Below are 13,870 nucleotides of genomic sequence, written 5' to 3'. Positions count from 1 at the left end.
AAATGTGCCAAAATATGTCAATCGATTTATTGGGGTTTGTTTGTTTTTTCCTTTTGAATATTTTTTTATTAATTTTAATGAAAGTTTGCAGAGACTTAGGATTTCCAGTCATATATTGTTGCACTTTTCTCCCGACCCATCCCCTCCCTCCTAATTCACTTTTCTCCTTGATAAGTAAAAGAAAAACTCTTTCATTTCTATGCAATCCCTCCCCCAATTTCCACTGCAAAATGCAGCCTTCATTCTGAACTCCTGTCATGACAATAATACCTAATCTTACATACCTTTTAAACAGTTCTCTCCCTCATCTGTTGCAATGCAGTGTACATCATTCCAAACTTTTATGCATGTATTTTCTCTTGTTTTTATGTTCTCATAATGAAAAGGTCCTAATTTGACTGAGTTCATAATATGTAGGTTGTGGTATTGTTCTTGTTGTTTGCAACTCACACTGACCCTATATACAATAGTCCTGAAACCTGCTGTAGCCTGTGCCAATCTCACTGTCTCTGACACACTTACCCTCATTACCCAAGTCACTGAATCAATCCATCTCATTGAGAGTCTTCCTCATTTTTGCTGTCTTTCCACCCTTCCAAGTATGATGTCCTTCCCCAAAGACCGGTCCCTCCTTGCAACATGTCCAAAGTATTTCAGATAATATGTAGATAGTAAGCAGTAATTCATGTGGATAAGACCTAATGTAAAAATAATAACTTTATTCTTTGCTTGGTGGAGCTTTGGTAGCCTAGTAGCAAGAAAATGCATTGCAATCCCAAAGGCACACAGTTCAGGGCCACCAGCTCCTCTGTGAGAGGATGGTCAATTTCTTCCCATGTGATTGACTGCCTCCAAAAACCTGCTGGAGGGTCAGGTATGGGTTGATTGCAACCTGTGTTAAACAACAATAACATTCTTTGGCTGGGGAGGGGGGCTAAGACTATCAGAGAGACAAAGAATAAAAGAGATTTATTAAAATGTCATACATTGCAATTTAAGTATTGAAAGTAAGCAATCTAGGCAAAAGCTATCGACACTCTTAACATTTAGAATTAGTCGCTCACTGTTTGCTTTTATCAGATAAAGTATAAATCCACCACTCTGCTAGAAGGGAGCTCTGGTAGCCTAGTGGTTGGAAGCTATACTGCAATCCCAAAAGCATGTGGCTCAAATCTACCAGCTGCTCCATGGGAGAAGGATAGGCAATTTCCTCCAGTGTGATTGTCTCTGAGAACTCACTGAAAGGATAGCTATGGGCAGGTTCCAGCTAGACCCACAATAACAACAACTCTGGTAAAGAAGATAGTCCCCAACGGCCTTTACCTTTCTTACTTGGATTAATCTCTAACATTCTTTTATTAAATACTAGTTCACCAAAGGCTTGGACACTGCCAGTTGCCTCTTTAGTTGCGGTTCTTCTTCCTAGTTTGATGTCCTTGACAGGTTTAATTTTGTATCTAATGGAAAAGAACCAGCTCACATGTTTTCTTTTTATCAGATCCTTTCTCACATTAGTGGAAATAATGACTATTTTACTTCAGTTCCACAGCATTTTGTTAATTTTTCTATTGTAGCATGCAGCATATTGGTTTGTATTGCCATCATTCATTTATCCATCTGTATTTCTTGTTAAACTGTGACTTCCTTAAAGATTAACAATTTTATCTTCGTATGTGTAGCAAATAGCAAAACACTTTGCACATACCAGGTGTTTAATGCCTATTAAATTTTCAAATCTTGTTACAAATGTAGGGCAGTAAACTTAAATTAATGCCTATAGTTTTTATTTGCAGTCTATTAAAGATGTATATATCAGAACAAAACCTAGGCTTATTTCTGAAATGAATTTTTAATGATATTTTGTATGCAGTCACAATACAGCATACCTTTTTTTTCAAAGTTTGATCTTTCAAGTGTTTTTCTTATATACTAGTGCTTTAAAAACAAGTCAAATTTTACAACATCTTTTTTCAGTGTATTTTGCCTGTTTTTAAAAAAATCTCAGATTTTAAAATTTTACATAATACTCTATGGTTACTGTTTGTAAGACAGAATTCAACTACACAAAGAAGGAAAGTCCTGATAATATAATAGCTTCAACCTATAATAAGCTTAACTCAAAATAGCTTTCATGTATAATGAAAATATTAATATGTTATTTCAGATACATAAACATATATGTATCTTTAACTTGACCTAACACTTACTTTTCTTTTTTTATCTATATCCACATACCAGTTGTTACTAGGAAGGCAAATTAGTTCCCTGCACTAACTTGACTTTGAATAATCTAATACTAAATTTGAACTGACTTTGGAAAGATGCCAGATGAAAGGGGCTGGCCATCTGTACCATATGGTCTGAGAAAGGTGCAAATGCCCGAGTACTTGGGAAGTAACCCAGAATGTCTTGAGTCTTGCTGGAAGACCTATATCATCTCTATTTTCAAGAATCCAAATGGGAAAAATGGGACTATGCTAAGTAATGGGCTCTGACCCTGGTTCTAAAACCTCAGTATAGCCTAACAGTGCAGGCTGAAGGTCACAAGGATGGGTTTATGCCAATTCAAGAGCAAAGAAAAAGACTACAATATGATGTGGATCAAAATAGAAAAAGCAAAGTAACACACACACATCGTGTTCTTGTCACTGATCATACAAATGACTTGATTTCAAAATTCCTGGAATGGTTGCTATTCAGAAATTTAGAAAATGACAACATGTTTGATTTAAAGTTTGTTGTCCCAAGAGTTATTTCGGGAGGACTGGAAATCCATTTTATTCAAATGCAGCATAAATAAGCAAATTCTCACATTCTTCTTGCTAACAAAGGGCATTGTGACTTGCACCCAAGGGAAGGTTTCATTGTCTAACTTTACTGTGTTGGTAATTACAGGAGAGTATGAATGCTAAAATAATTTTTTTTTCTGTCTTTGGTGATTTTAGATTTGTTTCTTTGTTTCCTGCATGGGATTTGGGTCTTTGAGATTTTATCTAGTAATTCTGTATAAGTTTATTTTGCACAAATTTATTTATGGTATAAATCTTACTGGCATTATTAATTCCCTCTCCTGTGGAGAGCAATGTGGACAACTACTTATTTGTTGACTGTAGTCCAATAATAAAAGAGATACAGGACCAGAAACTATTTTACAGCAAGCCAATTCCACTAGTTCATGTTTTAAATTTAAAAGATCATTGAGGATGCCCTTACCTGCATACATTTCTCTTACATCCCTATCTCCCACCAAAATATCTCAGGCGTTTTATTGATAAAGATTCCTTTATACTGGCAAAATTAAAAGATAGGTGGAATTGTTCAACACAAAAAAAATTATTAATCTTAAATGGTAGTTCAATTGCTTCCATTATCCACAGTGTCACTTTATTTGGGGGAAGTAAGCTGTTTTAATGAAGAGTAAATTAAAATGCTGCCTTTTACAGTTTTGGGTTTTTCCCTCATTACTGCCAACTCAAAACCTACACTCCACTGAGTTATCAGAGGCTGTAAATGGCACGGAGGAGGGTCGTCTTTCTCCAATGAGAGGCCACTTTAGGTTAGCAGCACAACTCTCTACCCACTAGACCACAAAGGCTCTCCACCTAAGGCTGCCATTTAGAGGTCTGGACACCCATTCAGAATTCTTTGTCCCAGTAAAGAATCAATTTTGAATCACACTGTGATCAAAACAATGGGCCCAAGCATGGGCGAGATTGCAAGGACGATGCATGATGGGGCCAGGTTTGATCTGTTCCACATCCAGTCACTCTGATGTTGACTAGTTGACTCCAGGATGCCAAGCAAGCAATGACTCTCTCTCTCTCTCTCTCTCTCTCTCTCTCTCTCTCTCTCTCTCTCTGTGTGTGTAAGATGACTTGAGGATGAGTTATATACAATTACAACTAACTATCTATTGCTAGCAATTTCATCATATGAAATGAGTATTCTTTATATATCTCAAAAATATTCTGTCATCAAGAATTTAAATTGCTATTGAAACATGCCATCAACTGACTACACACTTAGTGCCATAATCTGCTCCTCATAGTCTCCTGAATACTCCAGTCCACTGTTGTGGTCACTGAATGAACCCATCGCTTGATGGTCTTCCTGTTTTCTTTACCCTCTGCTCTTCAAAGGATGATATCTTTTACCAAGAATTGATGTCTCTTGACAACACACCCAAAGCATGTGGTTTGAAGTGTCACCATCTTTGCATCTAAGGAAAGCCCTAGTAGAGACAGGTTAATCTAAGGAGCATTCTGTTTAAGATAGGTTAAGAGTAGTTTGTTCTTTTGGCCAGCCGTGATGTATTGAATTCTCTTCACTACAATTCAAAAACATCAATTCTTCTTAAAGATTCTTTGGTCATTATTTGTCTAAGTTCTTATCTACCTGTTGTTAAGTTGTTGTTACATGCTGTTGAGTCGCTTGTGACTCATAGAGACCCTATGAGTGTGCAACGTCATTTCATAAGTTTTCAATATCTATGAAAATTCCTCTAGTAATTAATTAATTTATTAAATAGATAAAAAATATATATTTAATATATATTAAATCTATTGTTATTAATTACTAGAGGAATTTTCATTGATATTGAAAACTTATGAAATGACACTGCACACTTTTGATAATTTCAAAATAGCTCAAATCATTGATTTGTCAGTATTTAAAGTAAATTATCCACCTAGTTGACTGCGGCTATAAAGGTACACACTAAAGAATCTTACTTATGAGGTGTCACTGGGCTTGTCAACTTGAAGGGAGTCTCCAGAGAACATCTCAGCTCCTCCCACTATCTCAGAATATTTGCAATAGTTTTGATTTTGTGATATTTATTCGGAACTTAATTATCTGTGCTAAATATATACTAACAGATTGTGGGAGAGACAATCACTGTCAGTAAGCACTCTGGTTGTGTTTATTTTAAAAAGTGAGCTTGTTAGATATGTAAAATATGTTCTGAAATTATTTCGCAGCTTTCATAACTTTTGGTAGATTGTTATCTGCAGAAGGAATAAACAAGGATAAAATAGAACATTTTAAGCGATCCCTCGCCACTAGTTTTTCTTCAGGCTAAAAACAAATGTTTCTATTTTCATCAATCACTATCAATTTCTCTGTAGATGATCCACAAGGTAGGACGGACTGAAAATAGGTGCTAGAAGGTCTTTCTGCTATCGAAACACTCATCATAACATTGAGCATTTTTAATGCTAAAGCTGCACATTTTAAAAGGTTAAAGAATTATAATGTACAGGTTTTTAGTTAACGATATGAACTTTTGAGTCTGTATGCACAAGTAAAGGAGAATGTATTCATGATATTTCATTGAACACTTGTGACAGCAAAAAAAAATATTTCAAGGTCATTATAGCCTACTGGAAACCCTTTGAATCATATTGTTGATTTAGTGGTATGGTTTGGTGTCTCAAGAAAATCAGTAAATTCCTACTGGTATATTTTTGGGTTTGAGGGTGAGGTTTTTTGTTTGTTTACAATGATCCTTCCACATTCTGCTGTCTCCATTTTGTTCTCCAAAGAGTAATTATGTGTCTCTCACCATACTTATATTAATATCCACATCATCATCACTTGATGTGATGGTTAATTTTATCTGTCAACTTGGTTAGCCTCTGCCATGCGCCCAGTTGTCTTTTCAGACACAAATCTAAACGTTACTATGAAATATTCATCTATGACTAGCCTTTAAATCAGTTGCCCTTAAGTGAAGTTGACCACCTTCAACTGTGTGAGTGGATCCTGTTCAATCAGTTGAAGACCTCTGAGGAGAGTCAGATCATTAGCCACTCAGCATGACCTTAGGTAGTGGTCAGTGACATTTCACTAGAATATGTATAAGGCCACAGATGTGTTCCCCACAGTAATAAATTTTAATGAAAAAATGTTTTGAAAACCTGTTGTAGCATTTTAGGTTTAATAGATGGTTATACATATACATATAGTAGTTAAAACATTTTAAAATTGTATTTGAATATATGAAACTATAACATAATTTATATTTTATGAATGCGTGTGTTGTTCTTGTTAGGTGCCAGCCGGTTGACTAAGACTCACAGTGACCAATAAACAAGAGATCTAAACCTTGCCCTATCTTGTGCATTGTCATTGCCTCTGCTATGATCAAGTCTATTGTTCCAATCTCTGTGTCGGTCCATCTTGTTGAAGGTTTCCTTCACTTCTTTTCTTCCACCTTTCCCATTACGATGTCCTTTCCAAAGACCAATCCCTTCTGACTTTGTCCAAAGTATACGGCATTAAGTTTCACTCTCCTTGTCTCTAAGGAGCAGCTTGGCTGCATTTATTCCCCATTGACTATGCAAATATATGGAGAAGAACACTAGTAGTTGGAGGTGAGACAGTGACAATGTGGAGAGGTGAGAAAAGTGGCTTCCGTGGGTCTATGGCAATTGAAACCATAATGTAAATTGGCTTCTATATAGTCATCCATAGGGAATTAGGTGGTTCTGAGTCCTCAAAATAGAAAATTCAGAGTAACTTAAGAATTATCTCAATTGATACCAGAAGAACATCAAGTATTCCAAAGTAATTCTTCCTCTATGTACCAAGTCCAAAGAAAACTCTGTTTCCCCCTAATTTGTAAAATATCAAATGTTAAAATATTATAAATAATCTGTTGTTAAGAGATTAAGCCAAAGGTAGGTGACTTTAATCCACAGCCCTCAGGCCTGTTCTTAATTGGTTTTGGTCAAACATTCTTCTACGTTGTATAGCCCTAGCCTGTTCACTTGCTGTACAGAGGTAACTCGCGGTTGCCGTGATGCTGAACACTTTAACAGTGATGTGTCAAATGTGATAATGGTTACCCATAGTGGACAGTGTTTGGTGGAGCTCCCCCATTAAAAGAAGCTTGGAAGCAGGAGTGGCATCCACTTCCAAAATAGCTTGCCTCCGGAAACCCTATGAACCTGGAGAATGGACGAAAGTTATATAAGTGTTCAGGTCTTTCATTCATAGGGGTCCTATGAGTCATTTACGACTCAGTGGCACTTAAGAAGAACAACAATCTAGTGTATGTCCCAATGAGATAAAGACAGTTTGAATTCAATAAGGTTAATTGTTTGTTGTTATGTAAAAAATAAAACACTAGTTTTATTAGAAATCTAAGTCCTTAAAAAGCAAAACAAAAACTTATGTAAAAAAAATAAAACACTAGTTTTATTAGAAATCTAAGTCCTTAAAAAGCAAAACAAAAACAAAACATCCCACCATGAAATAATTACCATTATGTTGGAACTGACTCTTAGTAGTTTTTTTAGATTGATTGTAAATGGAGTGAGCAGAGTGTGTAAATGGAGTGGGAACAGTGTGTAAATGGAGTGGAAAGAGTTTGCCCACCTTTCTCTTGGTAGATTTGAACTTTTGGATTGACACTTCATCTTCTATGAACTATGCCACTATAGCTCCCATAACAAAGTAGAGATTCTGGGGTGGTTTGGGGTTTGTTTCACCCCCTCCTCTGTTTTTCAAATATAATAATTCAACTGATAAATCTTTAAATGAACCAATTTTCTTCATAACAACCACATATGATCCAAAGCCATTACCATAACTAACGACCTTCTGAGATGACACAGGTGTGGAAGTCATCAGAAAAGAATTATTAAACAGCTGTTAGAAACATTCAGTTATGCATAATTAAACATACAGTGAAAGAAAATACAGCACATCTTTCCACGGTTGTAGATATGAACTGTCCAAGAAGCATAGGACTTGGGTTAGCAGCTCACCTCCCTATATTTTTAAGGCTGTGTAACAATGATAATATTCAGGAAGTTGTTTCCTTAGCAAGGGCTAAATATTAAAGGAAATAGTGCTGCTGGTTATAACATCTGTGGTGGGCATTGTGCTGTGTCATCATATTCTCCAACAAAGGGAGAATTCGCCACAAATACTGCAGAAGCTCTCAGCACTGAGCTGCAGGCTGGTAGTAACATCTTCTAAGATCTCCTCAGGTGCACACTTTACCTACATTTTCCATGGGATAACTCGTTTAAGAGGATTAATAAAAGCACAGCCAATTTTCACTATAAAATAATTCTGATGGGCCTCCTCAGCTCTAGAACCTTCCACAGAGTCAGATGTCAGAGTCGGGTCTGCATCACACACAGATATCTGACTTTATTTTGTAATGTTCTTTTCACTCTATTAAAGAATGGAATCTAAGAACTGTTGAGTACACTAAAATAAATAATAATAATAATAAAATTGCCAGAAACTATGAAAGATATATATAGAGTGTGTATGAATCCTGAACTGAATGAATGTCCTTATATTCCTCTTAATGGATATAATATATTTAAAAAAAATATAATGTTTAAGGTGGACAGGTAAAAAAAAAAAATAAATGCTGTGTACACTAAGCAACAGAGTCTAACAGTATTTTGAAAACTTCACTAGAGAGTAATCTTTTAGCACTGTAAGAAATCTCTGATAAATACTGTACTTTTATTCCTTTGAATTTATAAGACTCTTTAAATTAAAAAGCTATTCAGTGACTGGGGTAATGGAGATGGGTGTGTCAGAGGCAATGAGATTGGCACAGGATAGAGCAGGGTTTAGGGTTGTTGTACATAGGGTCGCTATGAGTCGCAAACGACTCGATGGCACATAACAACAACAACAACATACTTGAGGGAAAGAAACATAATGAAATAAAAAACTTGGAGATTTATATGCACATGCCTATGTATCTAAACTTTTTTCATGTCTGTGTAGTTATGTCTACATCGATATATCTAGAAAAAGAAGTCAAGAATAAGATGTATTGGCTCAGTGTCTATAATAATAGACTGAAACATGGCCACGGTTATGAGAAAGGAGCAGGTCTAGACAGCAGTTTTTCTTCTGTACCTGGGGCACCATGAGTCAGAACCTATTATATGACATGTATTATAATCAATCTTTATCTATCTCTGTGTCTAAATATATAAACAATATTCCTTTTTGATTGTGTATGGCAACATGTTTTGCTTACAGAGTAGATCTGTAATTACTTAGAAAGTTTGGTACTTGGGTTTAAAATCAAGGAAATATAAAAAGTAAATCTAACATAATAATTTTACAATAATGGTTTTATAATACAGTATTGTAGAATGAGTATAAGGAATCAGGAGGGGTGGGAGAGGCTGGAAGCAGAGGGATGTGGATAAGCAGAGGGATGTGGGTGTGCAGGGGGAAGGCAGTCATTAATCATTGCGTTGTACAATTTGATGGGTGGGGGGATGAGAGAAATTGAATTTGTTCAAATTTGTATTCAAATATTGTAAATAAACTAGTAGAGAAAAAAGTATGCCAGAAAAAAAGAATAAATTTTGACTGGACAACATTTCTCTGAAGTGGTCTACATTGACTTCAAGTTTCAGAAAGGTATTAGATACTGGAATTGAAAGCAATAAATTCATTACAAAATGTAACTCATATATTTATTTAAAAATATTTTTTAATAGATTCAATGCAAATGAGCCTTAACTTAGAGTGCCAGATATGTTCTGCCTTTATCATAATTCAGCTTGTTTTGTATTATCTTTAGGGACATCAAATTAAATGTGCTATTTCCTCCTACACTGCAAAAAGTCTCCTGCCTGGTGTCAGCATCATTTGGCATCAGGTAAGTCTAACTACATCACCAAAGATCTCTTCCTTCTAAAAAACCTTAGCTTGCAGCTGTTTTGTGCGAGAGACTACAAGCCAAATACGCTGCTTCCAATGAAAAATTTATATCACTAATTTCAATTTTTTATCTGTAATCAACAAACAAATATTCTTACTCTATGTAAGAAAGATAAGCAGGTAGGTACCTTGTAAAGAAAAAACAACAAAGAATGATAACAGTTTCAAACAATGGATAAAGCAGAAAAACATGAGAGGATTATGATTGATGAGCATGATTCTATTCTAATAAAGAGAGTTAAAATGTTGAAATGATATACTGAAAAATAACATTGTACAGAGAGAAAAGTTAATAGATGCTGTTTTGTTCAGTTTCATTTTTAATTTTCTTCAGTGCTGTCAAGTAGAAGATTTGTGTCAACCTGCTATATTCTTAGTGTTCTATAGACTTTGGATGTCATTATGTTAGCAGGTTATTTATTCATTTGCCTAAAATGTAATCACTGTATCTGATGTGTTTTGTAAAGTGCTGAGGATACAAATAACAAGATAATGTCTTTATTTGAAAGAGTCCATAGTTCTAGCTAACATAACTGTTTTAAACCTGACTGCAGTTGTAATCACTTACGGGAAATTGGTCTACAAAAACAGTGTTTCACTCTAGGCTGATTAAATAAACATTTCTGAATTCAGAGACCTCGCTTACTGTGATCCACATACTCCAAAATGATTCCATGGAGAAACAGACTTTCATAAACATTCGCATGCAGTTTATGAAAACAAAAATCAAAAACACTATGTTTTCCAAGAGAAAATTCTTGATCTTATAAAATATATTTTATTTTCGTTTCAATCAAACTTTAAAACTCTAGATCAAATATTCAGACTAAATAAATACCTACTATATTACTAAAAATATCTACCTTTTATCTGACATTAATGCAAAACAACCAAAAGCAGAGGGGATCAGAAAAATTATTTACTTGTGTGTATGTTTTATTGACTATTTAAATGCATCCAATTTTGTGGATCATAACAAATTATGGATGAAAACATGAAGAATGGAAATTACAGAACACTCATTTATACTCATGTGGTATTAGCTGTATCCATACATCATATTTCAATGATCTTACTCTATTTTGCAGTCATTATGCATCTGCGAAGCACCACAAGATAGCAACATAGAATATTTCTAGCACTCTGAACATTTCTCTTACTCCTTACACATTCTCTTCCCTCTACAGAGTTAACTAGTATCCTGACATGTATCTTACATCCATTAAATTGTTCTGTCCTTCAATGCCATTTGATACAATCATGTCTATAGAATGACATAATATTCATCCTTTTTAAAATTTTTGCTATTTAATATCTTAATTTTTGTAGAATAATTTATTTTGGGGGTTTTTTATTGTAGTATATTAGTTTCCTAAGTATGACATATTGAAACACCACAAAGTAGAGTACTTTCAACAGCAGAAATGCCTTGTCTCACAGTGTTGGCTGCTGGGGCAAAATTCAAGTTGCTGGCTGGTTCATGTACTCCATTAGCTTCAGGGGAAGATATTTCATTTCACTGATTTCCACCCGCCCACCCCAGCTATACTCTGCTTATTTTTTTTCTGTCTGTGAATAATTATATAAATATAATTATTCATATACATTGTGTTTCATCCATGTACATACTGGGGGGTTTTGTGTGTATTTCACACTTTGCTTCATGGACTTTATGTTTCATACGATCATTCCAATACATTTTGTTTTAGAAAATTATTTTTTTAAAAAATGCTACACAACTTGGTAGACACTAGAGAGCATTGTACTGCGTGAACTCGGCCTCATAAGGACAAATACTGCATAAAACCATTGTTGTAAAAATAGAAGGATAACAGGTCAAACTTCCAATGGTGTAAGGGGTGAGAGCAGATGGGTGAGGAAGGATGGGGGTAGAGGAAGGGGAGGAGGGAAATCACAAGATTGCACAATGGAGGGGAGGTTATTGGGTAAAGGAAGTGAGAAAGGTCTTTGGGAACCTGAAGAGACAGGATAATGGTGGGCATAATCCAGGTGCTTTTGCCTATCTTTGTTATTTGAGTTAGTTGCTTAGAAACTTCTGATGACTTGGTAAGAAATTGCGCTGCTAACTCAAAGACGTGCAGTTCAAATCCACCAGCTGTTCCTTCCATGAGAGAAAACCATAGTTTCCTCCTGTGGTTCAATATGCAGCCTCCGACAACCTGCTGGAGGGTCAGCTGTGAGTCAGCTCTGATTCAACAGCACATGACAGTCAGACCTTGACTACAGCAACCTTTACAAAATGAGATCATAGTGTTGTTGTCAATAGAAATTCCACTGGCTGTTTTTGCAAAGTGTATTTCCTAGCCTTTCATCCTGCTTTTAGTCTGAAAGCTCTGCTGAGACTGGCTTATGGGTATAAAAACAAGCCTACCTCTACTATCAAAAAAACGGTCACCTGTGTAAGGAGTATTGCCCAGAACTCTAACTCAATCTTACTCTCTAGTGCCAATCTTTTCCTTCTCTGGTAGACAAATTTTCATGTAGATAAATTTTCTACTGTGTTTCTTCTCTTTCATAAGGACGTCACTCTGGTAGTATTACGATCCACCCTGTTCTAGATTGACCTCATATTGGGTTAATGTATTTATTTACTTTTCACTGATACTATGTCCAAATAGTCATGGATATCTGGACTACTAAAATAACTTTTGGGGTGACATAATTCCGTTTATATTTCTATATAATTGTTTAAAAAGTGAAAAAATATCATTTTAGTATTATTTATTCTAACTTTTAAAAAATTTTCTAACAGTTTATTTATAAAATTCGAATACATTGCTTTCAAGAAGAAATTCTTTCAATTTGCCTCATCACCCCCACCCAACAAATTGTACAACCCCATGGTTAATTCTCCCCTCCCCTACACATCCTCATTCTAACATTTTAACTAACAAAACTAGCATAAAAAAGAACTAGTCACTTTTTTTAGTTTACATAAATAATTTAGAAGTTTACTGTTGTTATGGGCCGATAAGTCAGAACCAACAATAACTAATGGCCCAGTGGATTTTCAGAGACAGCAAATCACTTGGGAGGAGATTGCCCATCTTTCTTCACTGAGCAGTTAGTAGGTTCAAACTGTGTGCCTTTGGGTTGGCGAAACAACCTCTTACTACTAAGTCATTGAAACTCCTTATTTGAGAGATAAAATGATGAAAATGAGTAAGAATTGTTGCCAAACTGCGGTGGTAATCTCTAATATAGATGCCAGTTTCTCCTTTTCTTACAGTTTCATCATGTCACTTCCCCCACATATGTTGTTGACTGTTGACTGTTGACTCCTAGCGATCCTCCAGCAGGTTTTTAGAGGCCCATCTTTCTCCCTCAAAACAGCTGCTGTATTCAGACCACCTGCCTTCCAATGAGCAGTATAACTTCTTACCAGTAAGCCTCCAGAGTTCTCATCTTTCATCCATATACTGTGGCTGTTATCAGATGCCATTGAATAGACTACGTCTTATAGTGACCCTGTCAGAAACAGACCAAACCTTGCCTGATTAAGTGCCATCTTCATGATCCCTGTCATACCCAAGGACATTGTGGTATTCATTCTGTCAATCCATACTTGAGAGTTTTCTTTTCTTTCACTGATGCTACACTGTGCTCATCAAGGTCTCCGTAAAAGCATTGATTCCTCCTAAAACAAGCCCAAAGTGAGTGAGAGGAAGTTTTACCATCCTTGTCATTTCAGGAGCACTCTATTTTAACTTCCTCTAAGATAGATCTGTCTCTTCTTAAATGTTCAAAATCCCTAACTCGAAAGAAAGATGCAGATCAAAACAACTATGAGATGTCATCTCAACCCAGTAAAGAATAGCAAAATTTAACAGAACAGCAAGCAACAAATGCTGGCAAGGTTGTGGAGAAACTGGAACCCTTATTCACTGTTGATGGAAGGGTAAAATGGTGCAACCACTATGGAAGGCACTATGGCATTTTCTCAAAAATTTGCAAATAGAAATACCATTTGACCCAGTAATTCCCGTACTGGGAATATACCTCAAAGAAACCATAACCACCACCCAAGCAGATATATTCACACCCATGTTTATTGTTGCTTTGTTCACAATAGCAAAGAGTTGGAAACAACCTAAGTATCTATCAAATAATGATTGGATAGAGACGCTGTGGTATA

Source organism: Elephantulus edwardii, unplaced genomic scaffold, assembly GCF_000299155.1.
Source record: "Elephantulus edwardii isolate Elephantulus edwardi_28Jun2011 unplaced genomic scaffold, EleEdw1.0 scaffold00014, whole genome shotgun sequence".
Lineage (NCBI taxonomy): Eukaryota > Metazoa > Chordata > Mammalia > Macroscelidea > Macroscelididae > Elephantulus > Elephantulus edwardii.
This window is presented reverse-complemented; position numbering follows the sequence as displayed.